This window comes from Lycium barbarum, chromosome 6 (genome assembly GCF_019175385.1).
Source record: "Lycium barbarum isolate Lr01 chromosome 6, ASM1917538v2, whole genome shotgun sequence".
In the NCBI taxonomy this organism is placed as follows: domain Eukaryota; kingdom Viridiplantae; phylum Streptophyta; class Magnoliopsida; order Solanales; family Solanaceae; genus Lycium; species Lycium barbarum.
The window spans coordinates 34,126,137-34,135,559 of NC_083342.1; the positions used below are offsets into that span (position 1 = coordinate 34,126,137).

At 41.6% G+C, this 9,423-nt stretch overlaps 1 non-coding gene across 1 annotated transcript; it reads right to left on the bottom strand.

Annotated features, from left to right (window-relative positions):
* Nucleotides 1-252: 252 nt before the first annotated feature.
* On the bottom strand, nt 253-358 carry LOC132601004 (small nucleolar RNA R71). The gene has a single exon (XR_009567456.1). It is a non-coding gene; the product is annotated as a small nucleolar RNA R71 (small nucleolar RNA).
* Nucleotides 359-9,423: the final 9,065 nt, after the last annotated feature.

The window sequence follows — 9,423 nt, forward strand, 5'->3', positions numbered from 1 at the left end:
GAAGCTTGAGGGATACTTTCGGAACTCTACTGAGAATGACCCTCAACGTTTTTTGCAAAATTTTGTGGGTGTGTGCTAATCACATCCAGAACAACGTTCCATAAGATGTTATTCGGTTGAGGTTATTTAAATATTCGTTAACAGGGGAGGCAAGAACATGGTTTGAGAAGCTGCCCAAAAATTCAATTACTTCATGGGCAGAGATGGTGACTGCTTTTCTCACAAAATGGTATCCCCCTAGTAAGAAGGCTGAAATTCGTGACAAGATATATGAATTTAAGCAGCGACCGGGGGAACAATTATATGAACCCTGGGAGAGATTCAGGGAGTATTTGCAGAAGAGCCCGAATCATGGTTTTTCAGAACACATATTAATGGAAAAGTTCTAACGAGGGCTAGATCCAGTGACGCAGTCAGTTGCTAATAATGCAACTGATGGTTGTTTCAAGAACAAATCTTATCGACGAGCGATAACAAGCTGACGACTCATAATCAGGCTTGGCACTCAAACAATGCTGATGTGGTACTGTATGGTAGTGCTATGATCCAGAATATAGTAAAGGAGAATCAAGACACCCAGCAAACATTGGCAGAACTTGCAACAAATAATTCCTTGCTAACGAAGAAGTTTGATGAATCCCAAATCAAGAAGGTAAATGTTTGTGAGGATGATACAGTTTTGCCAAAAGGGATGTACCATACTCAAGATGGTCCGTTCCTTGATGGGCCATCTATGTAGATTGAAGATGCTAATTATGTTAATAACTCTCAAGGGGGTTACCAAAGACAGAACTAGCAAGGTGGTTATCAGAATCAAAATCAATGGAGACCTCAGCAAGGTCAAGGTGCTTATAACAACTCTGGGAACTACAACAATAATTATGGTGCTGCAAACCAAGTGAGCTACAACAACAGTAACAATTTCAGGAACAACAGTTACAATCCTAATATACCACCGAAAGGGCAGTCAACAGAGCAAGGTAGTTCGAATGTTGAATCAATGCTTGAGAAGATTCTGGCCAATCAATATAAGTCTGAGAGGACTTTATCTGGGCTGACAGAAATAGTGAGTTCCTATACAGCGACTATTTAGAAGCTTGAGTCACAGATAAGGGGTATTTCTAGGGTGCAGTACCCTCCTAAAAAGGGAGGACTTCCGAGTGACACTATTCCAAATCCAAAGAATGGGGGAGGCGGTGTAGACCGTGTGTTTTCCATCAATACTAGGAGTGGTAAAATACTCCAGGGGGCTGATGAGAAGGTGATAGATCTTGAGCCGATAGATGAAGAGGATGACGTGCAGTCTGAAGCACCCATTATTGTTGATGAGAATCCTACTGACAAGAAATTTGCTGATATTCCAGGGATAGTGAAGGAAGCTGATAACACAAGCAAGCAGACTGTAAAAGGGGCTTTCCGCCCTTTGACGTAGCTTTTCAAATCTAAACCTCCCTTTCCTCAGAGGTTGGTAAAGAAGAAGGAAGATGCTAAGTTCGAGAAGTTTTATTATCAGTTGAAGCAGTTATCTCTAAATATTCCCTTCTTGGAAGCTGTCAAGGAGATGCCCGGTTTTGCTAAATATTTGAAGGATCTGCTGACCAAGAAGAACACGGTTCAACATGAAACCGTGAGTTTGAGTCACACTGTGAGTTCCATCATTTCAACTACAACTGTTCAGAAAAAGGGAGATCCTGGGGCGTTCACCATTCCTTGTTTTGTTGGGCACCATGATTTTGCTCGTGCTTTGTATGATAATGGGATGAGTATTAATTTGATGCCCCTTCCTATATACAAACAATCATGTTTGGGGATGCCAAGGCCGACTACTATGAGGTTACAAATGGCTGATAGGTCTATCAAAAGACCTGTTGGGGTGGTTGATGATGTACTTGTGTGGGTTGGTGATTTTATGTTGCCCGCTGATTTTGTGATTCTTGACTGTGCTGTTGATCGGGACATTTTAATTATTCTGGGGAGACCTTTCCTTGCTATAGGGAGAGCTCTGATGGATTCGGAGAAAAATGAAATCAAGTTCCGAGTCAACGATGAAAAAGTGACTTTTCAGGCTAGTAAAGGGATGAAGTTACCAAGTGCTGTCGAGAATATTTCGGTAATTGATTCATTTGATGTTGTTGATGAAGCAGTGGAGTTCAATATTGAAGAAGAAAGTTTGGGTGAAGCTCTAGCTGGTATTCTTATGAATTTCGATACTGAGGACATGGGTTATGTGGAGACAGTTAATTCACTTGTTGGGCTGGGTTCATATTCATACCACCCAAAGAAGCTAAATCTTGATCTGGAAAATAGAACAACTCCTCCAGCAAAGCCTTTGATCATTGAGCTACCTAAGTTGGAGCTTAAGCAGCTCCCACCACATCTGAAATATGAGTTCCTTGGTTCAGAAAATACATTACCGGTGATTGTTTCAGCCCTACTGACTGAGGAGCAGATTTTACAGCTTTTGGAGGTGTTGCTGGAGTATAGGTGTGCTATTGGTTGGACCATAGCAGACATTCGAGGTATTCCATCTGGGATCTATGAGGACAAAATCCAGTTGGAGGAGGATAGCAAACTAAGTGTAGAGCATTAGAGGCGACTGAACGAGAATATGCAAGAGGTTATCAAGAACGAGATCATCAAATGGTTAGATGTAGGAGTAGTTTACCCAATTTCTGATAGTAAATGGGTGAGCCCAGTCCAATGTGTTCCTAAGAAGGGCGACATCACTGTTGTGCCGAATACAAAGAATGAGTTGATCCCAACCAGAACTGTCACCGGATTGAGAGTTTACATGGACTATCGCAAGCTGAACACAGCCACTTGCAAGGACCATTTCCCTATGCCCTTCATTGATCAGATGCTTGATAGACTAGCGGGGTGTTCCTACTATTGTTTCCTTGATGGGTATTCGGGCTACAATCAGATTAACATTGCTTTAGAAGATCAGGAGAAGACTCCTTTTACTTGTCCTTATGGGATGTTTGCATTTAGCCGGATGCAATTTGGCTTGTGTAATGCACCAGCCACTTTTCAGAGATGCACGATGTCAATCTTCTCTGACATGGTAGAGAACCTCTTGGAAGTATTCATGGATGACTTCTCTGTTGTGGGGGATTCGTTTGAAGATTGTCTTAGCCATCTGGGTCTAGTGCTGAAAATATGTGAGGAGACGAATTGTCACGACCCGGCTAGGGGCCGCGACGAGCACCCGGTGCTACCCCACCCGAGCACACCTTTATCGTACATAACATAACATCTAGGTGAACCATAAGTCAATTCGTGCTTTCCTTATCGTTAATCATATTGATCCCATTAGACGACCATCATCATTTAACATATCATAGGCATCTGTGCCACATCATAAGTACAAGGCCGATGTGGCTAACAAAAGATATACAAAACATGGGCCGACATGGCCAAACATCACTACCCACATACACATGACTACGAGCCTCTAAGAGTATGACATATCGTATGAGCGGGATAGGACCCCGCTATGCCCATAATTATATACACAAAAGAATAAGTACCCAAAAGCTACGGCTCCGAAAGAAATGGAGCTCTGTTATGCAATCTCTGAATAAGCAGCTATGGATAAAGTCTGTCTCCCTGTGCACCTGCGGGCATGACGCGGCGTCCACAAACAAAAGGACGTCAGTACGAAGAATGTACTGAGTATGTAAAGCATGATCAGCATCAATATAAAAGCATAATAGGTATCATATGAAATAGCATAGGAGGGGAGACAGTAATATCATCATCATCATGTCTCTTACTTGCATACATCGTCGTTCGTATCCCATAATAATAGCCATACCACCTTGTGTTCATATTCGTATACATGCCCTTACTAAGTTTTATCACACTTATATTCATATTATATATATGGTGATATCATATACATAGTATTTACATAGCATACCCGACCTCGTAGGATCGGTGTGTCATACATACTTGGCCAACCAAGGCTCAAGATCATATATTCCTGGCCCTACCAAGGCGTCAGGGTTATCTGTACTATCTGCAGAGGTGTGCGCGCGTTTTGTAATCGTATACATACTTTATACATAGTCATATACATATTGTCTCACCCGACATCATAAGCTCGGGGTCTTATCATAGCCCTTCATAGGCATACATATACATATATCATAGCTCGTAAGCATCTCTAATCTCATTTTACTCTCATCATCATTACTATCCTCATCACTATCGATACACCTACATTATGGACTTACTCGTCATACGAGGAACATAGTATAATCGTAGTACATATCAAGGGTCGTGAGCTTATGAGCTCGGAATGTCAACCATGTGAAGACAACATACTCATATAGAGGAAATTTGGAATTTGGCCAAGAACCATGCCTTATGAAAGAAGGCTTAGCCTTACATACCTTTCCGTCGAACTACTCTACACTTGCACGTTCCCTTCCAATGCTAGCGTTTATACCTTCATTAATATCATAACAATGGCCATTAGTCATTCACATTATCCACATTATCTAGATTCCTCAATTTGCCTCCAATTCACCCACATTCATGGTCATAACACCCATCTTCGTCCGTTTGTCTAAAGTGTTTAGTTCATGATCTTAATACCATTTATAACATATTCATATCACAACACAACAACATTCATAACTCAATTCAAACTATTTCACAAAATGTCACTATTCATCATTCATGACCTATTTGACCACATTTTCTACAATCCATGTATTTTAATTCTCCAATACCTTAAACATCTTGTAAAAATCATGAATCTTACCTTAGAAGTTGTAGGAACAAGCTTTGGTTGATAATACTCTTCTTTGAGCAAAACCCTAGTTTTTCTCCATTTGGATTTCTTGACTTGGATGATCCTTGATGATTCCCTTATCCTTGATTCACTTGTCTTAATGTTATTGATGGCTTATAATCCTTTAAAACTCATATAATAAATGTAGAGAGAAGTTTTAGAGAGAAGTGGTGTAATGTTGTAATGAAATAAAATAAGTCTTGATCCTCATATTTAATGAATTGGAAAATCTGTGCTGGGTGAACAGTGGTCGTCCATGGAGGTTTACGGTTCATATTTCAGTTTACGGACCGTCCCTCGTGGTCGTCTTTAAGCTTAAGCAGGACCAGAAACTTTGGCCTGCATGCATGGTGATTTACGACCATGGTTTACGGGCCGTAAATCACTTTACGGTCCGTCCACCAGGTCGTGTTTAGCCATTTCCTCGGCTGGCAGAAAGTTGAAGTTGGACATGCCAGTTTACGACTTCAAGTTTACGGACCATATTGCACTTTACGGTCCGTATTTTGCACTATACGACCACTGGGCAGTTTTGCCAACTTTCAATTTTTCTCATTTCTCGACTTTTCATTCTAATCATTCTCGTCCATTCACGCACATTGATCATGAAACATTATACACTCACACTCCTCGCACACATCATTAGTTCGTTCACTTGTGTACCAACGGGAAATTTTCCGAGGTGTAACATTCTACCCCCCTTAGGAACATTCGTCCTCGAATGTTAAAGGCTTGGGGAATTCTATAAAAAATTCGCCAGAGTTTCCTTTATAAAGTGGCAATACCATATTGTCACAACAACCCACAATAACAATGTCTCACAGGGCAATAATACAACAGCACTAGAAATTTGGCCACACATGACCTGAATGTATAAAAGGGAAAACATGCATACCTTATGATTTTGACGTCTCATCTTGGACTTCTTCCAAGGGCTGAAATAAATGTGGGTATTTGGATCGCATATTCTCTTCTGCTTCCCATGTCATTTCCTCTCGATTGTCATTTCTCCACAGAACTTTAATTGAGGCCACTTCTTTGTTTCTAAGCCTCCGTACTTGCCTTTCTAATATGGCAATGGGTATTTTATCATAAGTTAACTTTTCTGTCACTTGAATATCATTCACTGGACGATCTTCGTAGGATCTCCAACACACTTCCGAATCGAGACATGAAATACTGGATGGACTGACTCCAAATCTGGAGGTAGATCTAGCTCATAGGGCACTTTGCCTATTTTGCGTATAATCTCATAGGGTCCGATATAACGGGGACTGAGCTTCCCCTTTTTGCCAAATCTCATAACGCCTTTCATTGGCGACACTTTCAAGAATACCCAATCCTTAACTTGGAACTCTAAGTCCCTTCGACGATTATCTGCATAGGACTTTTGGCGACTTTGAGCCGCTAACAATCGATCTTGTATAAGCTTGACTTTCTCTATTGCTTGCTGGACCAAATCTGGCCCTATCAACTTGGCTTCTCCGGTTTCAAACCACCCAATTGGGGATCTACACTTTCGCCCATATAGAGCTTCATACGGTGCCATTTGAATGGTAGAATGGTAACTGTTATTGTAAGCAAACTCAATGAGTGGCAAATGGTCATCCCAATTTCCTCCAAAATCTATCATACATGCCCGTAACATATCTTCGAGAGTCTGAATAGTACGTTCAGCTTGCCTATCAGTCTAGGGGTGAAATGCCGTGCTAAGGCGCACTTGGGTCCCTAGACCCTCTTGGAACGACCTCCACAACTTGGCTGTAAACTGAGTTCCTCTATCGTATATAATAGATACTGGAACACCGTGGAGTCTCACTATCTCTTTAAGATAAAGCTTTGCGTAATCTTCAGCCACATAGGTCGTCCGACCCGGTAAGAAATGAGCTGATTTAGTGAGTCTATCCACGATCACCCATATGGAATCATATTTACGACGAGAACAGGGTAACCCGGTAATGAAATCCATATTAATCACTTCCCACTTCCTAGTTGGGATTTCTGTAGCTTGCAATAAGCCACCCGGCTTTTGGTGTTCTATCTTCACTTGTTGGCAATTAGGACACTGAGCTACGAATTCTGCTACGTCTTTCTTCATCCCATTCCACCAATATATAGTCTTAAGATCATGATACATTTTCGTCGCTCCGGGGTGAACGGAGTAGCGGGAACAATGATCTTCCCTCAAAATCTGATGGCGTAGACCTGCCACATCGGGACCACATAACCTGTCTCGACATTGGAGAACTCCGTCTTCCGAAATGTCAAATGATGACTCCTCCTTCTGAGGGAGTGTACCTCTGTACTGCATTAGTATGGGATCCTCATATTGTCGCTCTTTTACTTCCGCTACTAACGATGAAACTGCTGAATTCTGAATAGTAGCTCCGCTGCTACCTGAGTCCACCACTCGGACTCCTAGGCTAGCTAACTGCTGAAGATCACGAGCCATCTCTTTCTTTTCTGGTCATACATCACTTAGACTTCCCATCGACCTACGACTAAGAGCATCAGCCACAACATTTGCCTTTCCGGGGTGGTACAGGATTTCAACATCATAGTCTTTAAGCAACTCTAGCCATCGTCGTTGCCGCAAATTCAACTCTTTCTGCTTGAAGATGTACTGGAGACTCTTATGATCTGGATAAATATCCACGTGGACACCATATAAGTAGTGTCTCCATATCTTTAAAGCATGGAACACCGCGGCCAATTCTATGTCATGGTTAGGATAATTCTGCTCATGTTTCCGTAATTGTCTAGAAGCATACTCAATCACCTTACCATTTTGCATCAATACACAGCCTAGCCCGACGCCTGAAGCATCACAATAAATAACATATCCTTCCAATCCCTCTGGAAGTGTCAAGGCTGGGGCTGAAGTCAGTCGGTCTTTCAACTCTTGGAAACTACGCTCGCAAGCATCTGTCCATTGAAACATAGCTGACTTCTGAGTTAACTTGGTGAGCGGTGTAGAAATAGAAGAGAAAACCTCAACAAATCTTCTGTAATAACCGGCTAAGCCCAAAAAGCTACGAACCTCCGTAGGGGTCGTGGGCCTTGGCCAAGTCTTCACTGCCTCAATCTTTTGGCTATCCACTCGAATACCGTCACCTGAAATAATGTGGCCCAGAAATGCCACTGAGTTCAACAAAAACTCGCATTTGGAAAAATTCGCGAATAACTCTCGAGCTCGAAGAACTCCAAGGACAATTCGCAAATGATCCACATGCTCTGCCTTGGATCTAGAATACACTAGAATGTCATCGATGAATACAATCACGAATCGATCCAGAAAAGGCCTGAATACATTGTTCCTTAAGTCCATAAACACTGCCGGTGCATTAGTTAGCCCAAACGACATTACTCGGAACTTGAAATGGCCATATCTTGTTCTGAAAGCTGTCTTAGGGATATCTTTCTCCCTAACTCTTACTTGGTGATACCCGGACCTCAAATCAATCTTTGAAAACCATTTGGCACCTTGCAATTGATCAAATAAATCATCAATCCTCGGGAGGGGATACTTGTTCTTAATTGTCACTTTATTCAATGGCCGATAATCAATGCACATTCTCAAGGAGCCATCCTTCTTCCAGACGAACAATACGGGCGCTCCCCACAGGGATGAACTAGGCCTAATGAAGCCTTTTTCAAGCAAGTCTTTTAATTGCTCCTTCAACTCTTTCAACTCTGCGGGTGCCATCCTATAGGGAGGAATAGATATGGGATTAGTGTCTGGCAGCACATCAATCGCAAAATCGATGCAGTGGAAGCTCAACAGGAGGAGCATCGCACATAGTGTGCCTCAGGTAGTCCTATCCCTTGTCTTGTTTATTCTTACGGTGATGCACTGAGGGCAGTGCATGATTCTTTAGTTGGGGGTGGGACTAATTGATAGTAGTGTAGTGTAAATATGTGTTTAGAACCCCCTCGACTTTTCTTTGCCAGAGTTCTTTTCCTGAAGGGGGTTTTATTTTGTTGAAACTGCCATGTTTAGGATGTTGCTTAGGTTAAGTAGAGTAATTTTGACTTATTTGGTGTTATTTGTAACTGATGGCATGTTGTTATGGTTTGTTGGAAAATTTTGGAACCCCTCGAAAATTTTGAAAAATGCATAGTTAAGACAATTATTGGTTGACATGATTGATTCTTTATATTAAATTATGATTATTGGGGTATTGTGTGTGATGAATTACTATTTAGGAGGTCACAAGTGTAAAGATAATTGTCCTTATGCCAATGTGTGTGTGAGTTGTTTGTTTGGTTCTGTTTATGCATGTATAATCTAGAACTTGCCCGGTTGGTCTTGTTTGAAATCTGAAAATTAGTTTGGTTCTGAAATGATCTTAGGCTTTCCTTGTGTAAATAGTCACTTTGCCTAAATAAGCCTTACCAAAAGTTGAAAAGTTTCCCTTGTTTCCCGTTTTGAGCCTTTTGACCTTTTTCTTTGCTAGCCAATTATGAAACCTTACCCGTTGTGAAGTTAATCCATCTTCGCACTCGTCCCTTCTTGATGCTACTAGATAGATGAGGCAAAATGCCTAAGTTGGGGGTGAATTAAATGTGGAGTAAGTGTTAAAGACATAAGTTTGGGGGTGGTGGAGTTTGCTAGTAGAGAT